Source organism: Pantherophis guttatus, chromosome 4 (assembly GCF_059756535.1).
Source record: "Pantherophis guttatus breed Tessera chromosome 4, ASM5975653v1, whole genome shotgun sequence".
Lineage (NCBI taxonomy): Eukaryota > Metazoa > Chordata > Lepidosauria > Squamata > Colubridae > Pantherophis > Pantherophis guttatus.
The window spans coordinates 135,590,639-135,613,230 of NC_142066.1; the positions used below are offsets into that span (position 1 = coordinate 135,590,639).

A 22,592-nucleotide genomic window follows, 5' to 3' on the forward strand; every position below is an offset into this window, starting at 1 on the left:
CGCTTGGCCTTAGTACCATGCGCTCAAAAGCCTGATTGGGCTTATTATCAGGGGAGGTCTTATTTTGGGGGAAACAGGGTATTTATGATTGTGAATGCTGGGCAATAGAAGAAACAGGGAAAAAAAGCAGGCTCATTTGAATTACAGGTTTGGAGACAGCTACTACGTATACCTTCAGCAGCAAAAATAACAGGCAAAGTGATTATAGACTACATCAAGCTTGACATTTCACTAGAAGCTAAGATTATCAAGCTAAGGTTGTCTTATTTTTGTCATGTCATGCAGTCATATTCTTTAGAAAATTAAATTATGGTAGGAAGGGTTAGAAGTGCTTGAAAATGAGGTTGACAAAGAATATGGTGGATAGATGTCACAGATTAAACACAATACCATTTTAAACTTTTAAAATGGTAAAATGGAACACTTGGAGAAAGTTAATATATAGGATTTTTGAACGTTGGATCTGATTGAACAGATAAAGTGAGATTGATGCCCTCATAGTTTATTAGTTTAAGCTTTGTCAACAGACTATGTCATTTTTAAACTGTATAGTATGTGGAATGGCCTTCAGATTGACAAATAAAAATTGAGGATTGATATTGCATAATTGTGGCTTTCTTTTTACATCAAGTGGCTTTTTTTGATAAACATGTTATAACATTGAAAACGTCTGTTTATTCCATGGAATAAAGTAGTCTTTTCTGTGCTGCATGTTCAACAATCTGTTGGTTTACAGAGATGTGACTTGTGATTCAACATAACTATAGAGCTCCAGATTTGCAAAATCTGCTTTAAATGGTGACACAGAGCACACATTTAAAACATTCACATCCTATTTTGTTTTCAGATTGGCATCATTAATAGTATTGGCTAAGCTTAATCCCTGCCCTAGAAAGGCAAGTCTATTTGATAAATTGTTATAATAAGGATGATCTGTGGCTCAAAGAAAGTAACACTACATTTTTATGAATAGGTTGCACAGTGGATAACATAAATTAAATTGAAAAAACAAAACAAAAAATCAGCAGCACACGTTTGAAGAAACTCTAGGCTACATCACATACAAAAAATTCCTCACATGAATTAGTTCTTTATATATTGTAATGAAAAAATTTGCAGACCCATGTTTTTGCATGTAGTAATGTTCTCTTTTTATTGAAATGCCTTCAATAAAAGGCACTTCAAGTGATCAGGGGTGTCAAACTCAAGGTCCAGGGGCCAGATCTGGCCTGCAGGGTGCTTAGATGTGGGGCCGCCCTGGAAACAGAGAAGGACAGGCCCACAGTGCCTCTGTCAGTGAAAACGGAGCTCGTGAGGGTCACAGGCGGTCCTCCCAAGCTCTGTTTTTGTTGGCAGAGGGTTGAAGGAGGCTGTCCCAGGCATAAAACTGAGCTCAGGAGCCTGTTTTTGCTGGCAGACCACTCGGGGCCCTACAAGCAACCCAGACATGAGTGACGTTGAGTTGGCCATGCCTCCCTGGCCATGTTCCCCCTACCTACCCGAGGTCAAACACAACCTGATGCTCAATGAAATTGAGTTTGACACCTCTGTTGTAGATGGTCTTCCTTTTTGCATGTGAGATACATCTGCATTCAGATTAGACCCAAATCTCTGGATATGGTTATAAGATTCCAGCCACTAATTATATAACAATTATAAAAAGGCCCAACAAAATACTAAAAGAGTCTGCTGAAAATAATAATTAAGGGAAGCAATGGTGTTTAGAAAAAGTTAGAAAAGATGAGACCAAATAATACAGAGTTTTAAGGATTATTAAGAATATGGAGGGAACTGACAAATGGAGAGATGGAACTGTTTAATGCAAGATGGAAAAATAACTCACATGAAAATAATTTAATGTAATGAATATAACTGTAAATCAGTGACTCCATTACCATTTCTTCATTAATCAAGACCAAAGATGTATTTATGTACATTTCTGGAAATTGGCAGTATATGAATATTTATACCATTCATATAAACAGAAAAAAATTGTACATGTGCTTTGTAAAAGAGGTGGTCTCTCCCCCTTCACCTCCCCCCCCAAATATACATGCGTTCCACCATGGCTGCTGATATATTTTATAGCTCTGGTAAAATACACTTCGTAACTCGTAGCAAGAGCTATTTTAGAGTGGCAAGAGTCACATAAATTTTATTATTACGTTGCATATTTTGTTTGCACCATAGAGTAAAATATTGTTCCTCTTCCCAAATGCAGCTCTTCAGGCCTTTTGGACTGAGCCTCTTGCTCCCTGTGTCTTTACAATAAGTACTGTTTACAATTTCTTGAAAGACCCTCCTTCTTTATGATCTAGCACAGTATTCTCAATACAGCAACTAGAGTGTCAGATGTTCTTACTTATATACTGAGTGGCTTTGTTGCTATTCTTCCTAGAATACTGGTGATTACAAAGTCCGCTCATATTTTTGCCAATCCCACTAGGATAAGCCCGTTCTACTCATGTCGACAGAGAGGGCCTACTTCAGATCCCGTCAGTCAAAGAATTGGGATCCAGAAGAAGAGCCTTCTTTGTTGCAAAACCTATCCTTTGGAACATCTTATCCTCTAGGGTAAGATCTGCCCATCCTCCTATCCTGCAGGAGCCAGTAGACCTGACTTTGCCAGTTGCCCTGAGGTTCAGATCCCTATCGGAGTTCCATGTTGAAGATGACTGCTGGATTGATAGCAGACAACCCCTTTACTCTGTTGTCTTCTTATCTATCTTTTTGTTACCATATTGATGTATTCTTGTTATGTTTTTCATTACTTATTTTATTGTTCTATTATTTTACTTCTTTTTTGTTTACACTTTTTATTTCTTCCTTTTTATTATTGTAAGTAGCCTAGAGTAGCCCCATCATGAGATAGATAGCAAATAAATTTAATAAACAAGCAAATAAACAAATACTTGGTAGGCTCTGGGATTTGCAAAAACAAGACTTTCTGGAAAATCAGCAAAATATATTGGATCATCAAACTACAACCTTGGCAATTTAGGAAGAAGAGAGAATAGGAGTCAGGGAGCAGTGCTAGAGGGGAGGAATAGAGGTTATGTCGATGCATACGTACATACATATGATATGTTCCCATGTCTATGTATCTCTATACGCTTCTATACAGCCAGCAGAGTTAGCCTTCTAAAAATATTGAAACCCCTTTCTTAAATCCACTCTACATACAAACTACAACACTTTGATTAAATTGTTTCTAAGACTGCTAACTTGGACATTTTGTGACTATCATCTCCTGTGATCCAAACTCAGGAAGCAGTGATACCTGAGCATCCTAATCCTTTTGGTATTGTTCTCTTTGCCAGTCCCCAGATCCTTTAGGGATAGAATAGCTGGAAGTGAAGATCTGCTAAACGTGACTGACTGAATCAGCACTTTTTTTTTCTGAGTCATTAACGAATCCACATAGAAAATGACAACTAGGGAAGGTTAGCACTTCCTTTTTCTCCATCCCAAAATAACATAAATAGCATAATTTGTGAATTGTTCAAAAATGAAAGCAAAACCTGGATGGCCCTTTAGAAGGCAGTGAGAACCCAATTGTTTTATAGAGCATATAATGTTGGCTGAAGTGGTAGCTAAGGAAGGATGCTACAATGGCTTATTTAAGAGGGCCTTTTTTTTTTGTTTTCTGTTGCCTGTGGAACAGCATCTCTCCAGAAATCTAGATAGTCGAAACTCTGATAACCTTCACGAGGCACAAAAGACAGCTCTCTCCCTGCCCTCCTCCCCCCGGCATTTGGGCTGGAAGGTTAAATGACTTCTGTTGGTTGATTTTCTATTGTATACTGTATTAAAATTGCTTTTTGCGACCTCAGACATTTGTTGCTTGGTTGTTGGTGTAATTATGCTTGGTTTTAATTCTTGTATGCTACCCAAAGTCATTGCTATGTGATGGGTGGACAAATAAATAATGTAAAAATGTAAATGAATAAATAAGTAATGCATATTTTATTGGTATATGTAAATCATTGAAGTTGGAAGTGTACAAATGCCAAAACAAATGATTAAATAAATAGCCCTGGAAATTGATAATCCTAGATTTTATATCAATCCTAGTCCTTTAAGTCTTAAAAGGGATATATAAATTCTTAGCCTTTAATAAAACAAGAAATAGTTCCTTAATTTTGGATAGTTTCTTTGAAACTACTTTTCTTCTGTCAAAACAAGCTTAAAATTCAACTGGTTTTAAAGTGAGAAAGTTCATTGTCTCCTTAAAGGAAATTTAATTTCGTAATTGGATTAACATATAGTACTTACTTACATCATCTCTTACTGATGATTTTTTAACAGACTTGTCAGAATTAATATTGTTTCCAACCCTCCCAATCATTGTATTTTTTTAGAATTCATAAGACATGTGTAAAAACATATTTGAAACTTTTAGAGATTTGTCTTCTTATAAATTTTATTGTATTTTTTATTTTACCAATTGTTCATATTTCCTGGATTTAATTTATAAAAATACATATAATAAGCATCAATTGCAAAATAGCATTTTAGTATTCCACAGCCACTTCAGAAACTCTTATCAAGAAACCTTCATCACTGAACTGTTCTGCATTTTTTACATTAATTCTACAATTACGGCCGGTGGGAATTTTCACATTGTCTTAATGGAATTAAAAATGTACCGAACATGAATTTTAAAGACATATTAGAATTCATAAGTCCTTCTTGCTGTCTGACTTCCTTCTTTTGTAGAATCAGTGTCTCCAGTCTAAAGATCTACTTATGCTGAGTGAAAAGTAATAAAATTTGCATTAATCTAGAAAGTGATAAAAACAAGTTTAGTGTAGTGTAATTAAGGTATCAGGCTAGAAATTGAAAGACCGAAGTTTTACTGTCGCCTCGAGCAGGAAACCATCTGGGTGACCTTATCTTAGCCACTTTCTCTTAATCCTAGGAAGGAGACAACGGCAAATCACTTTCGAAAAACCTTGCCAAGAAAACAACTGGACTTGTCTAGTAGTTTCCGAGAATCAGACATGAGCAAAAAACAAACAAAACATAACCTTATACCTTCCAGACAAGTGAATTGTCTGCTATTCCTGAAATTACTGTGATAGCAGCTATGATTGAGAATTTCAGAGAAAAAAAATTAATCCTAGAAAAATAGCAATACCTCTGATCAGTGTGTATTTGCTTCCCTTCACCATAAGGAAAGTTTCATATTCTGTGGTCCATGGCTATAGCTAGTGCTTGTATATAGTACCCTGAGACTCAAATATGTGCTTTTGAATTATCTATATATTTTTTAATGTGATGGAATGGATAACTCATTAAATACACGGAGAATACCTTTATTAATTCTAAGTAACAATGAATTTAATTCAGTTCAGATTTTTACCTCAGTCCAGTCAAAGAATTGGAGCGTGGTCCATAGCATATTATTCAAAGGCTGCATGTGTGATGTAGATCATGGTTTTCCTAGGAAATTTAAACTTTTCCCAAATGTGTTGGAGATTACTAAGATTTGGCTAGTCAAAATCATAAATCCCCAATACTATTTCCATATGAGAAATATTTTATTTTACCCTATTTTTAGAAGGATTAGTAAATGAAAAGACAGAGACCTAATCCTTTTAAATTAGTGAGAATGTATTGTAAGGATATTCATAAAAACATAGAATATTATAGATATAGAAAGAGTGTGTATTAAATGGATGAATTAAAATTCATTTAAACATATACATTATGAAGCCTAGAGAGAAAAAAAATCTTTCTAATTTAACTTTAACCTTTCAGAAGAGCATTCTCTTTGGCCCTGATCTTGCTGATGTTTAGGAAAGCTTTAAAAACAGTTTTGTAAGCAGATCCTAAGCCAGAGTAATTTGTAAACACATACGAAAGTTTGATTTTTTAATATTTGTATTCCTCAGCATAATGTTATTAGAATTGCTGAATCTCTTCTGTGTATATGATATGTTTTTAAACCTTTTATATGCTTCCTTGAGTTATTTACAATTAGGCGGCCTTATAAATAGATTAATCAGAGAATATGTTTACTCTTGTACCTTCAGCCAGTACAAGAGTAAATTCCGCTTTGCTTATTGATGAACATTAGAACAAGTAATTCTTGTAGAATTACAAAACACAAAGAACAGATTGAGGATATGTATTTCCTTCTAATGAAAACAATGAACAAACCTGAAAAAATGCTGAACAAACCTGTGTAGAATTTCCCGCGCTTAAAAAAGAAATACCAAAGATTAGGAACAAATTTATCTGATGACCTCATTCTGTTCACTCTCTTTTATTATTTGCTTCATGAGAAGCCAGTATTGACATATGATATAGTTCCGTCTGTAATAAACAAAGATGTTTTTTTTCTGTGTTTATAGCAAAGATTTTTAGTCAGTGTAGCTTGAACAACCAAATTCAAAAAGCATGGTTCCGTATTTATTTATTTTTAAGAGATTTATAAAATTGCCCCTCACATAATTCTTGCCTCTGGGCAGCACACAATAATACAACTGGGGAAAAAAAATAAAACAACAATAAACTATACCAAACCAAAATCAGCAACCAAAATCAACATATAATGAATACATAATCCAGTCTAGTTTTGTGCTCATCACAGATGGTTCATTTACCATCCTGATGTAGCATATGATAGAAAAGCCAATAAAATCAAGGCTATCTGAACAATGGATGGTGGTGGTAGTGGGCCGGGCAGAGCTTACTCCAAAAGGCACACGTAGCTAAGGCATGTCCTATGTCCTTTAAGGTGGCATTTCTTCATAGAAAGGACTAATATCAATATTTGTAGCTCAGGGTTCAAGTGAGAGGGCAGAGCTTGGTTGATCTCAGAGAGCAGCAAGGACCCCTCAAGGGATTTGCAGCATGCCCACACTGTGTAGCCCCTGGGGCAAAAAAAGACAACTGCTTTTTTCTCATTAAAATTATTTCTAGATATCATAGTCCCTCCAAAAATGTTAGATTTTAAATCTCATTTTATCTTGAGTCACCCCTTGTTGGAGATGTGCTTCCTAGAGGGGAAGAAGACGAGGATGCTAGTTGGAGAAGTTTATGTTAGACCATGTGTTGCATATTTCAGCAAGTGGTGAGCAATTACTGACTTCGGAAAAAAGCTAGTTTTGTTTATAGTTAGGGAATGAAGAGATAAATCTTTGGAACTTTAGATACAGTGAAGAGTTACCAAATTTGTTTATATTTGAACTTTATATATTTTCCTCTGTCTTTATTCTTTACTTTACTCTTTCTCTTTTTCTCTGTCCTTGTATTTTTTACTCATTCTCTTTTTTCTTTAAATTTATTTTGTATTAGGTTTTACTATTATAAATAATTAGTGACACAGTCTGTGTGTGTGTAAGAAAAAAGCTAAATAAGATCAGAATGAGTTAGTGGGTGAATAGGGGATTATTGAAAAATCACTGACTAGTAGACTAAACTAAAAAGTTGAGAAAACACCCTGAAAATAGGCAATAGCAAATAATACCATATTGCTGCCAAAAAACCCTATTATGAATGTGTATTCACCAGGAGTTGAGCTCAGCTGAATGGAATCTTTACTTTTATTGTACATTAGTATTTGGCTGGGAGGCAGAGAAGCTGTAGCCATAGATGCTTCAAGTACTGTAATTGCCAGCATCACGGTTTGTAAGGGATTCTAAGAGCTCTACAGCTCTAAGAGCTCTACAGCAGGATTACAGCTTCCTGCCCCACTTTTAAAAAAAGGAAAGAAATATGTTTTTTCAAGACAATTTTGATTCCAGGCAAGTTTTCCCAATTTCTTCTTCCTAGGGCCGAGAGATTGCCTGGCCTAATGGAACAGATATAATAACCATGAGCTAGAGCAGTTAAATTGAGAGCAAAATTGAGAGTTAAGTAAAAGAAAGATGTACTAAGACAGCAAACTCATATAAAAATTAAAGGCATAGAAATAAGAACAGAAAATCAGTTAATGACTAGCAAAATTGTAACAGCCCAATTTCACATAGGTCAATTTACAAAGTAACATTGTACAGATGCCTAGTTTTGAGATTCTTAGAAATCTAGTATCTGTGCTAGGAATAGCCTGAGTCAAAGAAAAATGGCTCAGGTCCAAGTGATCCACGAGCAATAAATGTTTTAATTTTCATTACAACATCATAAATCAATAGAAGTTGTTGCCAATGCTGTCATTTAAGACAAAACACCTTCTTCTTGGTCATTGACAAAAGGGAAAAAATTAATTAATCCAATCATTGCTCTTTGGAAAGAAAAAAAATCTTACTCAATTGTAGAGATCAAAAAGAATATATCTTTGATAATTGTGAGAAGTGCAATGGATTAATTAGTGGCAAGTTGACAACTGGCAAAGTGACACATTAAATTAATTGTAGAAAAAACTTTCCCACAGTACTTATAAAATGGACCATTGTAGGTATAAATGTAAAAGCTGTAATGCTGTATTTACCTTTCCAAGCATTGATAACTTAAGTGAAGCTATGAAGCTGATTATTGAGTTAAAATAGTAACATAAAATGTTATTTAAAATTGGAGAATAAATGAACACAGCAACCATAACCAGCAAGCAGAAAGGAAAAAAAACTGGAGGCAGTGACATAAATTCAATGATTTGAAGACAATCCAGATGCATATCCAATATTATGTGATTGCAAAAAGTTTATAATCCCAACAGAGTAATAAATTTAATGAAAAGGGAATAGGGTAGAAGTATTGAAAAGAGAAAATCCAACTCATTCTAGCATTAAAAAAATGTTGTGATTGAAGGAAGTTCTGCTGTTTATCTGATGAGATTATTCAAGTAATTTTAGCTATCATTCATGCTGTTATACAATTTAGTAGGCGTACTGGTCAGCATAGCCAAAGACTGTGTCTTTGGGAATTATGGAAATTGGACTTCACTAGATCTGAAATAGACCAGGTTAGTAAAAGCTGAGTCAGAGCAACCAGAAAGGATCAACATCTGGAGATACTAGCCTGGGGAGACCTGATTTGCACAATAAATTGGGATGATTCTAATGGTATTTTCATCACCCTTTTCTACTGCTAAGTGTTTTTGTCAAGCCCCATTTTGGGATTGCTTGGTGTCCTGCAAATATTCTTGTTTATAAGAATTACTAAGTATTTTCATTAACAAGTAAAACATTGATAAAAGAGAAATCAGCTTTAAGATTTTCAAAGTTTGTTTCTTGTTCAAGACTGTTATTAGCTAAAGCTTTTGTTTTCTGTAATCCTGGATTTTCTTTAGATAGCCTTTCAGGGCTAGGCTAAAACAACACAAATGTTCTTTGTTCATATTCAGCATCATAAAGACTAATTTTTCTGCAATTCAACTTTGTGCTTCAGGAATGTACTTTTAATTGCACGGAGTATGTTCTAATTTTTTTTTTGTCTCCTGGAATAAATTAAAACAAACAATGGTATGTAATTGTGTTAATTTCTCATAAGACTACATTGCTTTAAAAAAATCTCTGCATCTATTGGGTTTTTTTAAAAAATATGGCAAAATACCATTCAATGGAATATATTATTCAGTTAATGGAACTGATGGTTACAGATTGTATCAGCTGCATTTTGTTTTCTATTGTGTTAGGTATATCTTAAACAGGCGGAAAAAACATGTAAACTGTATATCATGGTAAATAAAATTTCCACAAAAAAAAGAGACAAATTGAGAAGGCGAAAAAATTATCTATTGTTTTTGAGCCTGCATACATATTTAATATTGTTGTCTAGGTAACTGTATAAAAGCCTTTGACTCAACAAAGAAAGATTGATTGTTGTGTTGCTAAGTTTGTGCACTTTGCCTTTTCTCTTTTTTCACATTATCCCAATCATTATGGTTAGTAATTTGCTGGTATTGATTAATAACTGTAGAAAGTAAAACAGAATTATAGAACACTACCCATGTTATTAGAGTATATATTGATTTAATTTGCACGCGGCTTTGTGCTCAGCAAGATAGGTTGAGCCATTCTTGCTGTTACTTGAGATTAGGTACAATAATGTATAATTGTGCTCTATGATATAAACCCTATTCTCTGCCACTTCCAGATGCTATTATCGGTTTTGCCCTAGAACAGTAGAGTTGTTATAGGTGCTTTGCTCAGTTCACTGTGTTTGTCAGGATTAAGTGATACATAAGTATAAAGCATTTGCAGTGAGATCCTGTTTCTAACTAGGCTTGTGTCTCTCTAAAAAAACGAAACAAAAAAGAAACAAACAAACAAAAAAAACGCTAGTGAGGTCAGGACTTGAGGATGGGAAGAATGTTTTGAATCTGAAATGTTTCCAGCTCAAAACCTCCCATTTCAAATTTGAAATACTTCTTTGGAGTTTCAAATGAGCTTTTGCCACTTGACTAGAAGTGATTTAAGCTGTTCAAGCAGACTGTTTTGATCTCAGAAACATTTGGAATGTCTGGAGCTATCCATTCTAAGCTAAAACCAAAACAAAATCAGTTATATACTAAAAAGGGGTATTTAGAGCTCAAATTGTTTCAATTTCAGTCTGTTCTCTTATTAGAGTGTATACCTTACTTGATTAATCTTCAGAATAGCCTAACTGATCAATTTCAACAACCAGCTTTACTATGACTCCATTATAGTACTGATTGTTATTAATGCCTGTTATTCCATCACACTGGATGCTTCCCCTGTCATTAAGAAGCAAGGGACAGCTCCTAGGAAATACAGTAATGGTTGCTCATAATTAAAAATCGCAAAACCTATGGACTGAGAAGAGTACAGTCTGAAAGAATGGTCATGGGAAAACATTTCTTACACACATTTTTGAACCACATGTCCCCAAGAGTAGTCCATCTGTTTCATAATTTGTAGTGGGCCAAGAACCATAAAAGTAATGTTTTGTTCTGTTCTGTTCTGTCTGTCTTTTAATTTTTTAAATTATGTATTTGTATCAAAAAAGTTTTTTCAATATTTTTCTTCCTTTTCTTCCCCACATTCCCAATTTTGTTTCCCTCTGTTTTCTTTAATTTTTGTCCTATTTCTTACTAACGTTTTAAATAACTTTATACTTAAAATTAAGTTAATTAATATGTTTTGGAAAAAAAGATTTTTATAGAATAAAAGACAAACCAAAAGGGGGGGGGGAAAGAGAGAGAAAGGGAGAAAAGAAAGAAAAATAGCATAAGAAGAAGAAAGAAAAAGAAACCAAAATTAAATAATATATAAGCGATTTCTGACCTTTTTTCAATAGATAATTGCACTTATATTATCACTCCTCCCTTTTAGATATTATATGTCAATCTAGCACCTTATTTAATTCACATCTTTATCTTCAAATCCATAAATCACCATTCAGCAAAAAAGTCCATGTAAGTCTTTCAGTCTTTTCAGAAAAACTTTTTACTTTGACCAAACAAGTCAGTTTTGCGATTTGTGTGAATTTTTTCAATTCAAATCCATTCCTCTACTATAGATATTTCAGTATTCTCCTATCATTGTTCTTATAATAATTTTGCTATAGTTGCCATATACAAAATCAGCCTACCATGAGTCTTTTCTAATTTCTTGTCCATTATTTCCAATAAAAAGAGCTTTGTTTTTTTATATTAATCTTTAAAATCATTTGCATTTTTGTGTAAATCTGTATTCAAAATTTCTTAGTTTCTTACAAGTTCAGCATGGCTGATAAAATGTCCTCTCATGCTTTTCACATTTGCAACACTGGTTTGAAATACCTTTGAATATTTTGGTAGTTTTTCAGTTGTTATATATCAGTTATACACTTTTATAAACAATTATGACAAAGCATAAATTAAACTGCTCAACCACATTGTCTCCCAAGTATATATCCAAAATTAAAATGCAACACTTTGTCATGCAATCTTTGTTTTTTTTCTGCTTCAAATCTTAACAAACACTTATACATTTTTGCTATTACATGTTTGTCATTTGAACATAATTCATGTCTGGATTTTAATTGTTGATTCAAATTTGAGATTTGTAGTAGTGAGAAATTATATAAAATATATTTAATTTTTATTCTGATCATCTCCACAAATATATTCCCATAAAATTGGAACTTCTTAGCCTTACTGGAGGGATCTTCATTGAGGAAGAGAATGTTGACTTAGATAAGCAGAGCAAAGGCCAATCTGTAGCACCAGTATTATGACAGATCCAGGCCACACAGCTCCTGCAACCCTGTGCAAGAGGGATGTCAGCTTCATCTGGTAGACCAGACTATAAAAACAATTCCACAGGAAGTCTAAATTACTTTTATTGAGATTGGCTCTAATAACAGAATCTTGTGCTGTACATCTTTTTTCTTTATTGTTCTGTGACTAAGGAAGTATCTTTCTGAACAGCTCCCAAAGATTAACAATTTTTCAGACCCTTTTGTCTAGGGATCTTCTTCTGCATATCTCCATCAAGATCATCTTCCTTGCTGTTTATACTTAACCCTACTTTGACTATGTTTGATAAGAAGGTGAGATGGAAATCACCAGGTGATCAAGACTCCAGTAGCTTCCATCAATAAAATTTCCAGTGTGAAGTCCATTTCCTGATCTGGCCTACCTTGAAAGACTAACAGTTGCCCATCTCATTGCATTGCATCTGGAACCACTGGACAGAGTACCAGGTTGCCCTGGAAAGTATTTTGAGAATAATGGCATATTTAAATTTACTTCTTTTTGCTTTGGTCATAGTCTGATGTTGGAGCCCTGGTATTATATGTTAAACCAATTTTAACAATCCAGTTGAGGAATATGAGCTATATTCAATGGTAAGTTGGAGCTTTAAGCAAAAATAGGTGCTCTGTGGAATGCACTACAGTAATATTTGTGATAGCTGTCATAAATTTTGCCTGTCTAGAAACCCTGATATTTCACTGACCTGAGAGTGCACTGCTGTATCTTCTGAATGCAGAATGTGAGAATAGAGTTCTGTGCACTTTGGACCCTGAACTAGTCTATGATTCTCCTTCATCTAATAATTATTTTATGAATACTTATAGGAAGCTAACTTTGAAGGATTTAACTACTGTTTAAATCCTTCAGGACAAGACCATCTAGGAGCAACTTAATGATTGATTATGGGATAAATTTTCCTTCTGAGAAGGTAAGAACCGTTCTAAAACTGAATATGAACCTGAGTCAGTGTCCTGGTCAATCTATTCTACAACTCTGATTGGAGTGATGGTGATTTCCTTCTGGTGTCAATTTACATATGCAAATAGAGATGTTGGAACTTGAACCTGAACATTACATGTGCAAATGTTCAGCATGCATTTCAGGGATTTTCAATCTTATCAAGTATCAGTCACCATTCCCAAAGAAAAAAGAATTAAAAACTTTTCCTTAACATTTTACATATAATTTAATTTGAAGTTATATAGATGCTATTTAGGAATGCCATTCGGCACCTTGACCATTCATTGTCAGTAGCTTCTGATATATGCTGATCCCAAGCTTTATCTTATCCTATGCAAGGATCCTTAAGCTCTATAGTATCTATAAAAAAAACCCAAACAAAACAAAAAACCTTGATGTGGCCAAATTCAAAAGATATAACCTAGTCCAGTTATATAGTCTGATCAAAATTTCAATATAATAGATAGCTCATTCCCATCTTGATGGAGGAAAAATTCTCCAGGGAAGTAAGTTGTTTCATTTGAAAGGTTGGAGGGCTTTTACATGCTCGAATGGAGACATTGAGTAGCAAAGTATTTTTCCTCATCTGCCATAGGTTTGAGTTCACTGCTGCCCTCATCATCCTTTCTGTTCTTCACCAAACCTTCTCCTCTAAAAGGAGGAGAAGATTAAAAATGTCACTCCATGATGACTTAGCTTTCTTAAAAGTTTGGCCTATTTATTTATTAGCCTCCAGTATCAGTCTGTTTTGGAAGCAAAGCTCCTTGACAATGTTGGTATGGCTCTGAAATTCTGCTTGTGCAAAAGTTGAATTCCTGTAGTGTGAAAATTATACTTGGAGCAGTTATTTGGTGAAACGGGTCCTTCTTTTTAAAATATGATTCACACTGGCCAAAAAAGATTGACTTTCTTGGAAGAACATTCAGAATGTTTCTGAACTGCTTTGTTGCCATCTGTGGGAGAAATACCAGATGGAAATAATAGGAAGCAAAGAGCACATCTCTTGCAGAGGGAAACCAAATCACAAACACTACTTATGAGCACTGGCAAATACTCCAGGTAATACACTCTTATGTAGTTTCATTTAAAAGTTCATTTTTGAACCAAGCTACATCAAATTTAGAGAATGTATCCAAAATCTAGGACCCTTCTAGTTCCTGTAGAATGGGAATTTGGCAAATTTTAGAAAAGAATTATGACATTTTATTTATTTTTATTTTATATCCAATTTATATACTGCCCTTCTCCCTGAAGACTCAGGGCGGTGTACAGCCGAATAAAAACATAAATTACAAACATTAAAATAGTATTAAAAGAATATATATAAATTTGGCTCCATAATTTAAGAACAATAACAAACCAATTTAAAACATTTAAAAAAGTTAAGAAAAAAGTTAAGCCAGCCCGGCTTGCTGAAAAAAGAAGGTTTTAAGGGCATGGAGGAAGGCACCGAGGTCTTGGATTCTCCTTATCTCTGGGGACAGTTGGTTCCAGAGGATGGGTGCCCCCACAGAGAAGACCCTCTCCCTGGAGGTCACCAGCCTACATTGTTTGGCTGATGGCACCCCGAGGAGGCCCTCTCTGTGGGAGCGCACAGGTCGAGGGGAGGCTGTCGGTAGCAGCAGGCGGTCTCGGAGATATCTAGGTCCTATGCCATGGAGCGCTTTAAAGGTGATAACCAACACCTTGAAGCGCACCCGGAAGACCACTGGGAGCCAGTGCAGCTCACGCAGGAGAGGTGTTGTATGGGAGCGCCATGCAGCTCCCGTAACTACCCGCGCGGCCGCATTCTGGACCAATTGGAGCCTCCGGGTGCCCCTTAAGGGGAGTCCCATGTAGAGAGTGTTGCAGTAGTCCAGGCGAGAGGTGACGAGGGCATGACATAAAAATTATTGTAAAGCAATTTATGACACAATACAAAATGTGGTAAAACATTTCCTGTGCTGAGGTTTCTGCTATACATGGACTATTTTAAAGGCAGATATATCTCTGAATGCATCTAACATATACAGTGAAGGCTATATATTACAGGTAGGTCCTCAACTTATGACCAATCATTTAATGATCGTTGGAAGTTATGATGGACTCAGAAAGGATGCTTACAGCCCATAAAGCACTTCCAACCATCATAAAATGTTGTAAATCCCATCTCCCTGTCATATAACTGCCTTTTGGGCACTTATTTATTTTATTTATTTTATTTTATTTATTGAATTTGTATACCGCCCTATTCCCAAAGGACTCAGGGTGATGAACAGCCAAATAAAATACATATAATACAAATGTTAAAAAACCATTAAAATACAATTAAATAATTGGCCCGGAAAACAAAATTTAAAATACCCCAAATTCATAAGACAAATTTAAAATTTAAAATTTTTAAAAATTTTAAAAAACAATTTAAAAGAGAGGTTAGGCCAGGCCGGCCTGCTGTAAAAGAAATGTTTTGATGGCACAGCGGAAAGCACGCAGGTCCGGGATCCTCCGTATCTCCGGGGGGAGCTCGTTCCAGATGGCGGGTGCCCCCACAGAGAAGGCTCTCCCCCTGGGGGCCGCCAGTCGACACTGTTTGGCCGACGGCACCCTGAGGAGCCCTTCTCTACGGAAGCGTACTGGTCGGTGAGAGGCTACTGGTGGCAGAAGGCGGTTTCATAGATACCCCGGTCCTAAGCCATGGAGCGCTCTAAAGGTGGTAACCAAAACCTTGAAGCGCACCCGGAAGACCACCGGGAGCCAGTGCAGCTCGCGCAGGAGGGGGGTCACATGGGAGCGCCCCGTCGCTCCCATAACCACCCGCGCGGCGGCATTCTGGACCAGCTGGAGCCTCCAGGTGTTCCTCAAGGGGATCCCTATGTAGAGAGCATTACAGTAGTCCAGGCGTGAGGTGACAAGGGCATGAGTGACCATATTTAACGAATCCCGATCCAGAAAGGGACGCAACTGGCGAATCAGGCGGACCTGATAAAATGACTTAGCGACTGGCTCACATTTACAACTGGTTGCAGTATCTTTCTTGCAGTCATGTGACCACAATTTGTAACATTTTTTCTCAGTTTCCAAGAAAAAATGCCCATTGGAGTAGATTTAACAACTGTGTGATTCGCTTAATGATGATTATAAAATGGTTGAAAAATTGGGTTTAATCCTATTAGTGCCTCGATTTACAATACAAAACCCACTGCTAATTGTGGTTATAAGTTGACGACTACCTGTAGAAGTTGAGTCATGGTTAAAGGTATTGAGGACTTTGGTAAGGAAATGTCTCTGAAAAGATGAGCTAAGGGGTTATGGGTTGTCTAATAAACTCCAAACCTGGCCTGAACAGATTGCAGGAACAGATTTTAACTGATTTCATTTTCTTACAGAATTTAAAACAGATTATTTCTATTATCATTATGGTTCTCTCTCTATATTTGCTCTCTAAGTATATAAAAAATAACTCTTTTAATGTTGTTTTTCTGAAATACTAACCATAATCTCTTCATCTTGATACACCTGATTCTTACTTCAAAACAATTTTTAAAGATATGTATTGTGTAACTTTATATTTTAAAATGTAAATCCATAATTTAAATTATATCAGTCACCATATGACAGAAAGATATTTGAGGATCATTTTAAGATTCTACTTTTAAATTCTACTTCAATAGAAATATGTAATATGACAAAAAATACAGTACTGAACATTTCTCCCCTCCCCTCTCCTCTCTTCTCCTTTCCTCCTCCCCTCCCCTCCCCTCTCCTCTCCCTTACTGGAGAATATCCCAGTTCTTTATACTGTAAGAGTACATGTTGAAAAACCGTAATACTGCCTTTGTTGAAGTAGGTGCACTTTTGCATTTGAAATGCATATAAAAGTTTACTAATCTTTTCCACTTCCGGTGCTATTCTAGGGAAGACTTATGCCAGCATTTTTTAAAAGAGGCCATCAAGGAAGTTAATTATTTATAAAGAAAAGGCTGAGTTTCCAAAGTCTTGAGCAGAATCTTTGAGTATACCCATGTGACATTGCAGGACTGGCAATAAGTTCAGGATTCCCCATTAGTTGTAGATCTGGCTCCATCTTCCATTTCACATTTATTCATAGCCTTTATTTCTGAAGATATATGCCCAAAATGCTTATAGCTAAAACATACATGCATTCAAAACTAGATAAAACACAAGTCAATAACAAACCATCTCTTCTCTGGTCATTCCCTTCCTGCTTCTCTTTCTCTACATCATTAATCAACAGGAATATTATTCTGTATAATAGTACAGGCAACAGTTACATATCTTACAGGATCTCACCAATTTTGGCTTGGTATGATATGCAGCAGAATTCTGTCCCAGAAAATCCAAAAGCTGAAATCAGTAATCTTGTTCTGAATTGCTTCACGTTGTTCCTCCCAGGCTCAATTAGTCTTTGTCTCTTGTTGGCAGAAGTCATGAAACGGTCATTGATATCATGATTCTGAGCTTACACCAACTTGAAGAAACAGTTTCTGATGTCTCTGCAATAATGACAACAAACTCTATGGGATCACTTTTGGCAAGCTCATTTGATTCTCATTTTGTCACTTTTTTCTCTCTCTTGATGGAATGATTTTGTAGCCAGTAAATTAATAGTAGTAACCATTTTCCATCTGCAACTTGTGAGGGTTCGCTAAGCAATTGGCAGTGCCTGCCTGGATTTGTCTGGGCTTAGAATGAAGCTGTTTGGAACTTTGAATTTGAAAAGAGTCCTTGGTTTTTGAATGCCTCAGAGATCTTCCCAGGATTGAGCCCCCCCCTTTTTTACTTGTATCTGACATAACAGTCAAAAAATGGGCACAGTATATTGCACCCAGCTTTTGTCATTTAATCATTTTGACTCAGCTGTAGATGCCCTTGGCCACACAATAAGATGTGTTTAGGCATTTTGACAATTTTTTCTTGCTTTGGGATTTCTTTAGTCAGACTTCTTACTTTTGGTTCTTCCTAATTAAATGTATGCCTATAAAGGTGATTGATGGGCATGTGCTCAAGATCTTGTGGTCTTATTATGGGAGTTTGTGGTTGGATAATTAAGATCAGCTCAATTCCCCTCTCCATGTTGTAATTTAGCAGTTAATCTTAATAGAGTGGGATGGGATGGGATGGGATGGGATGGGATGGAATGGAATGGAATGGAATGGAATGGAATGGAATAGAAAGAATAGAATAGAATAGAATAGAATAGAATAGAATAGAATAGAATAGAATAGAATAGAATAGAATAGAATAGAATTCTTATTGGCCAAGTGTGATTGGACACACAAGGAATTTGTCTCCGGTGCATAAGCTCACAGTGTATATATAAACAGCAAGTAATAGTCACAGATCATAAATCATAGTTATAATCATTAATCATAATTTACAAACAACAATTGATAAATCACAAGAAACCTGTAAGAGAAGACAGTAGGAAAGATGAGAAGATGAGAAAAGATGAGAAATGAGACAGTGCTGTGGAAATTAATTGTTCAGCAGAGTGATGGCACAGGGGAAAAAAAGCTACCTTTGTGTCTAGTTGTTTTGGCATACGGTGCTCTACAGCGGCATCCTGAGGGGAGAAATTGAAATAGATTATGTCCATGATGTGAGAGGTCTGTAGATATTTTTTCATCCCTCTTTCTGGTTCGTGCAGTATACAGATCCTCAGTGGAAAGCAGACTGGTGATATTTTTTCTATAGTCCTAACTATCCATTGAAATCTGTACCTGTTCTGTTTTATTGCTGTGCCAAATCATACAAATGATTATTTAGGTACAAATGACAAACACAAATAATTCCTCTGTAGAACTGCATCAGCAGTTCCTTGAAAGTCTGAGCTTTTTGAGTTAATGCAGGAAGAACATTCTATTTTGGCTTATTGAATTAGCTGAGAAGTTGTGGGTTTTGTTTTGGTGAAAATTTTTGGTGCCACTCCAAAGGGTGTTCTGGAGGCATTTTTGATCTTACTATATTATCAATCTCTGTATTTATGCTCTAAAAATTCAACCATTGATAAAAACAAAAAATGATTGAAAGAAGAAAAGGTTTTGTTGAGCAATATGTGGGTATAGATACATACATATGTAATTTTAAGCATTCATATTATGAATAATAACATATGTATTGGCAAACATAATATATAAGAAATGACTTATATTGCTTCAGTTCAGTTCAGAACTTGGAATGCAAAGGCTAACTGATGAAGCTTCAAAATAAAATTATAAGTAATATAGTTATAGATTAAACTCTATGGCTTTAAGCAAGAACTCAGACATAATAGTGCTCTGGATATTATTAACATTTATGACTTCCCTTGTAAAAAGTCAAGTGCACATGTGTTTGCTATAAAATACTCTTTGGAACCTAATTGTATACAGTTTTGTATGCCATCATTTTTATCCAGAGAGTGGGTTTATGTTTCAAAGAAGATACTAGACCACAGGTGTGTTTTATTCTTAAACATGTTTTCAGCCTAGTTCCTCATCTCTTTAGCAGCTGTGTTGCAGCATTGTCTCATCCTCTGCCTTTCAGTTGTTGAAAATCACAAAGAAAGCTTTGCTTGTGGAGAACTATTCTACTATTCTACTAGAATACTAGAAGTATTCTACTGAGAATTATTCCTGTATTTTAGCTTTTTAAAAAAAATCTTTCTTCTGAGGAAGAAATAAACATGTCCTTTTCTCTTTCTTGATAAAGAGTGCTGATGACGTATCAAGAATTTATTTTTAAATATCGTAGTCCGGCAACTGATGAATATTTAATATGATTCAGCAACTACAAAGAAATTTAACTATCTGTGATTAGTCTCTGACTGTTACTGTGATTCTGTCCAGTCAACTCTTGGATTGAGTTAGATTGCTCAGAAGAGGTTTGCCATTGTCTCCTTCCTAGGATTGAGAGGGTAAATCAGCCAATGTCACCTAGCCAGCTTTGTGCCCAAGGTGGGATACAACTCTCAGTCTCCTGGTTTCTATCTCAATGGCTTAATCTCTAGACCAAACCTGATAATTTAAGATAAGTAGATCATTAATAGGATACAGTGGTTGGGGCAAGTTAAATCACTGATTCCTTGATAAACAGAATGGAGCAGTTTCCAGAAAGCAGTTGTAACAAAACTAAGGAAGTACAGATAATCCTCACTTAATATCCTTTTGTTCAGCAAACATTTGAAGTTACAACGATGCTGAACAAAGAGACTTAGAGCCATCTTGAAGTTCTGACTGTTGCAGCATTGATGTGTGTTCATGTTTAGCACATTTGAACTCACCTGCACTGACAACTGCCTTTTGGCTGCTCTTCTTCTCACTGTTGCCAGCTGACTCTGCCCATTGCCACAGTGCCCATGACACTGCCTACCACTACTGTGCTGACCAGGTCCCTCTTTGATGCTGCCTCCTTTTGTGCCAGAGCAACTGGGGCCTCTCTCATGCCCTGCCCAAGACCTCAATTTGGAGGACAAGGTGCAAGACAAACCCTGGCTGCACCGGCATGAAGGAAGGGGCACAAAAAAAAGGGCTTGCCAGTACAGTATTTTTGCATGGTGTGGTGGGCAGCAGGGGAGCTGGTGGCAGGAGTAGGCTGGCAACCAAGGGGACAACAATGGGAGATAGGTGGGTAGGGAGAATTGAAGAGAAGGCAATTCCTTATCTTACCAAGCCAGTTATAAAAAAGATCAGAGTAGAATTATGGATGTAGTAGAATCAAGGTTTTCTGGTTACACGCCCCCCCCCAATGTATTTTGTGAATTCTATTTAAAAATAGAAAATTCTGTATAAGAAAATATGCTAGCTATTTTCTTTATTCCCCAAAGACAGGGGAGGCAGAAAGAATATAGTTGATGTGCTTCTATTAGCAGTCACAGAAAGCAGAGTTTAAACCATGACTTAATTGCTCAAAACTGCCTGAATAAATCCAGGCAGTTTCTTGGCAATATTTTCCAAAGTGGTTTTCCATTGCTTTTTTCATAGGGCTGAGAGAGACTGATTGGCTCAAATCTTCCACATGATTTTATGCTTAAGATTTTCTGGTTCCTACCCTGGTGTCTTTAACCATAGGGCCAAACTATCTTATTATGTTCATATTTTAGACTACTGTAAATTTATACAGATTACCATACCAGTTATGTTGCTGCTCATCTGTTGCGTTGTTCAATTCAATCAGGATGGTTTCCTCCTTACTGTCAAATTAAAAAGGACTTTGTTACATATAATATTGCAAAAATTTATGTGATAGGAAGGAATCATTGGCCATTAGATTGTTAACTGGTCACAATTTAATGTGTATTTTGAATGTCTTGAGTACTTTAGACTGTTTTTGTGGTGTATTTGCGTATGTACCCAGTTTCATCATGCTATTTAACAGCTGAATTACTATTTGTATATTATTTGCTTAAAATTTTATCAAGCTGGCCATCGGATTTAATGAATTACGTGTACATCTAGGTTTAGAGTTCTTCAAAACAAATATTGTGCTGTTGTTTGTCCAGCCACTTATAAAAATAAATGAAATGTTATGCAATGCATTAAAAGGTTCTAGAAATCTGATTTTTTAACATACTTTTTATCTTAAGTGATGTTAGATGAAATATCAGGATGATTCTTGCCTGGGTGAAATGAGTTTTGCATTCTGTGCTTTGTATTCAGAAAAGAGGTGTTGATTGTACCAATCATGGCTTTGAAAAGCATTTCCATGCAATTTTCTCTCCGTGGAACCTAGAAATAATTTTAAAAATAAAAAGAGTGTGAGGGCGAGTGCTTTCCTTTCAAAAATGCCCTCTTTCTTGTGCACATAGATATTGTATGAATTTGCTTATATGCACCTGACACATGCTCTTAAGTCAGAAGGTAGGGTGCCCTCAAAACTTGCTAATATTTAGGAGGTGCAAAAAGTTTCAAATTAAGACATTTCTGCTCAAAATACTCCATTTTGAATTTGAAACACTTTGAGTTCTGAATATTTGGGAAGTGTTTCAATTTCACAACCAGTGGTGGGCTCCTCCCGGTTCGGCCCGGTTCAGCCGAGCCAATAGCGGTGATAAAATGATGTCACCGAACCGGTTCTCTTTGTTTGGGAGCTGGGCCCTCCCACCCACCCCTGCGTTATTCTTACCTTTTATTTGGCCCCAACCCCAATCTATTCACTGCCGCCCGAATCCCAGCTGATCGGCTAGAAAGAAAAAAACTGTTTAAACTCTTGCCGGGAGGCTTCAAAGGGCTGCCCTACAGCTGATCAGTGTTAAAAGGCAGTGTGGTGGTAGACTGGTGTGCTCCTAAAACAAATGGGTAGACCGGTGCCTCCAAAAACAAATGGGTAGATCGGAATGCTCCAAGAACAAATGGGTAGACTGGTACAGCTCTGCAAGCAGTTAAAAGCTGGTAGACCAGTACCTCTGTTAAATCCTAAAGAATTGTCACATGCCCATCAAACCACACCCACAAAATAACCCACGCCCACAGAACCGGTAGTAAAAATTTTTAGAACCAACCCCTGCTCA

General features: G+C 36.1%; 1 protein-coding gene across 6 annotated transcripts in view; it reads left to right on the forward strand.

Moving 5' to 3' along the window:
- Positions 1-22,592, forward strand: part of ADAM22 (ADAM metallopeptidase domain 22) — a 146,225-nt gene that overhangs the window by 41,263 nt on the left and 82,370 nt on the right. The gene's annotated exons all lie outside the window — the stretch shown is intronic.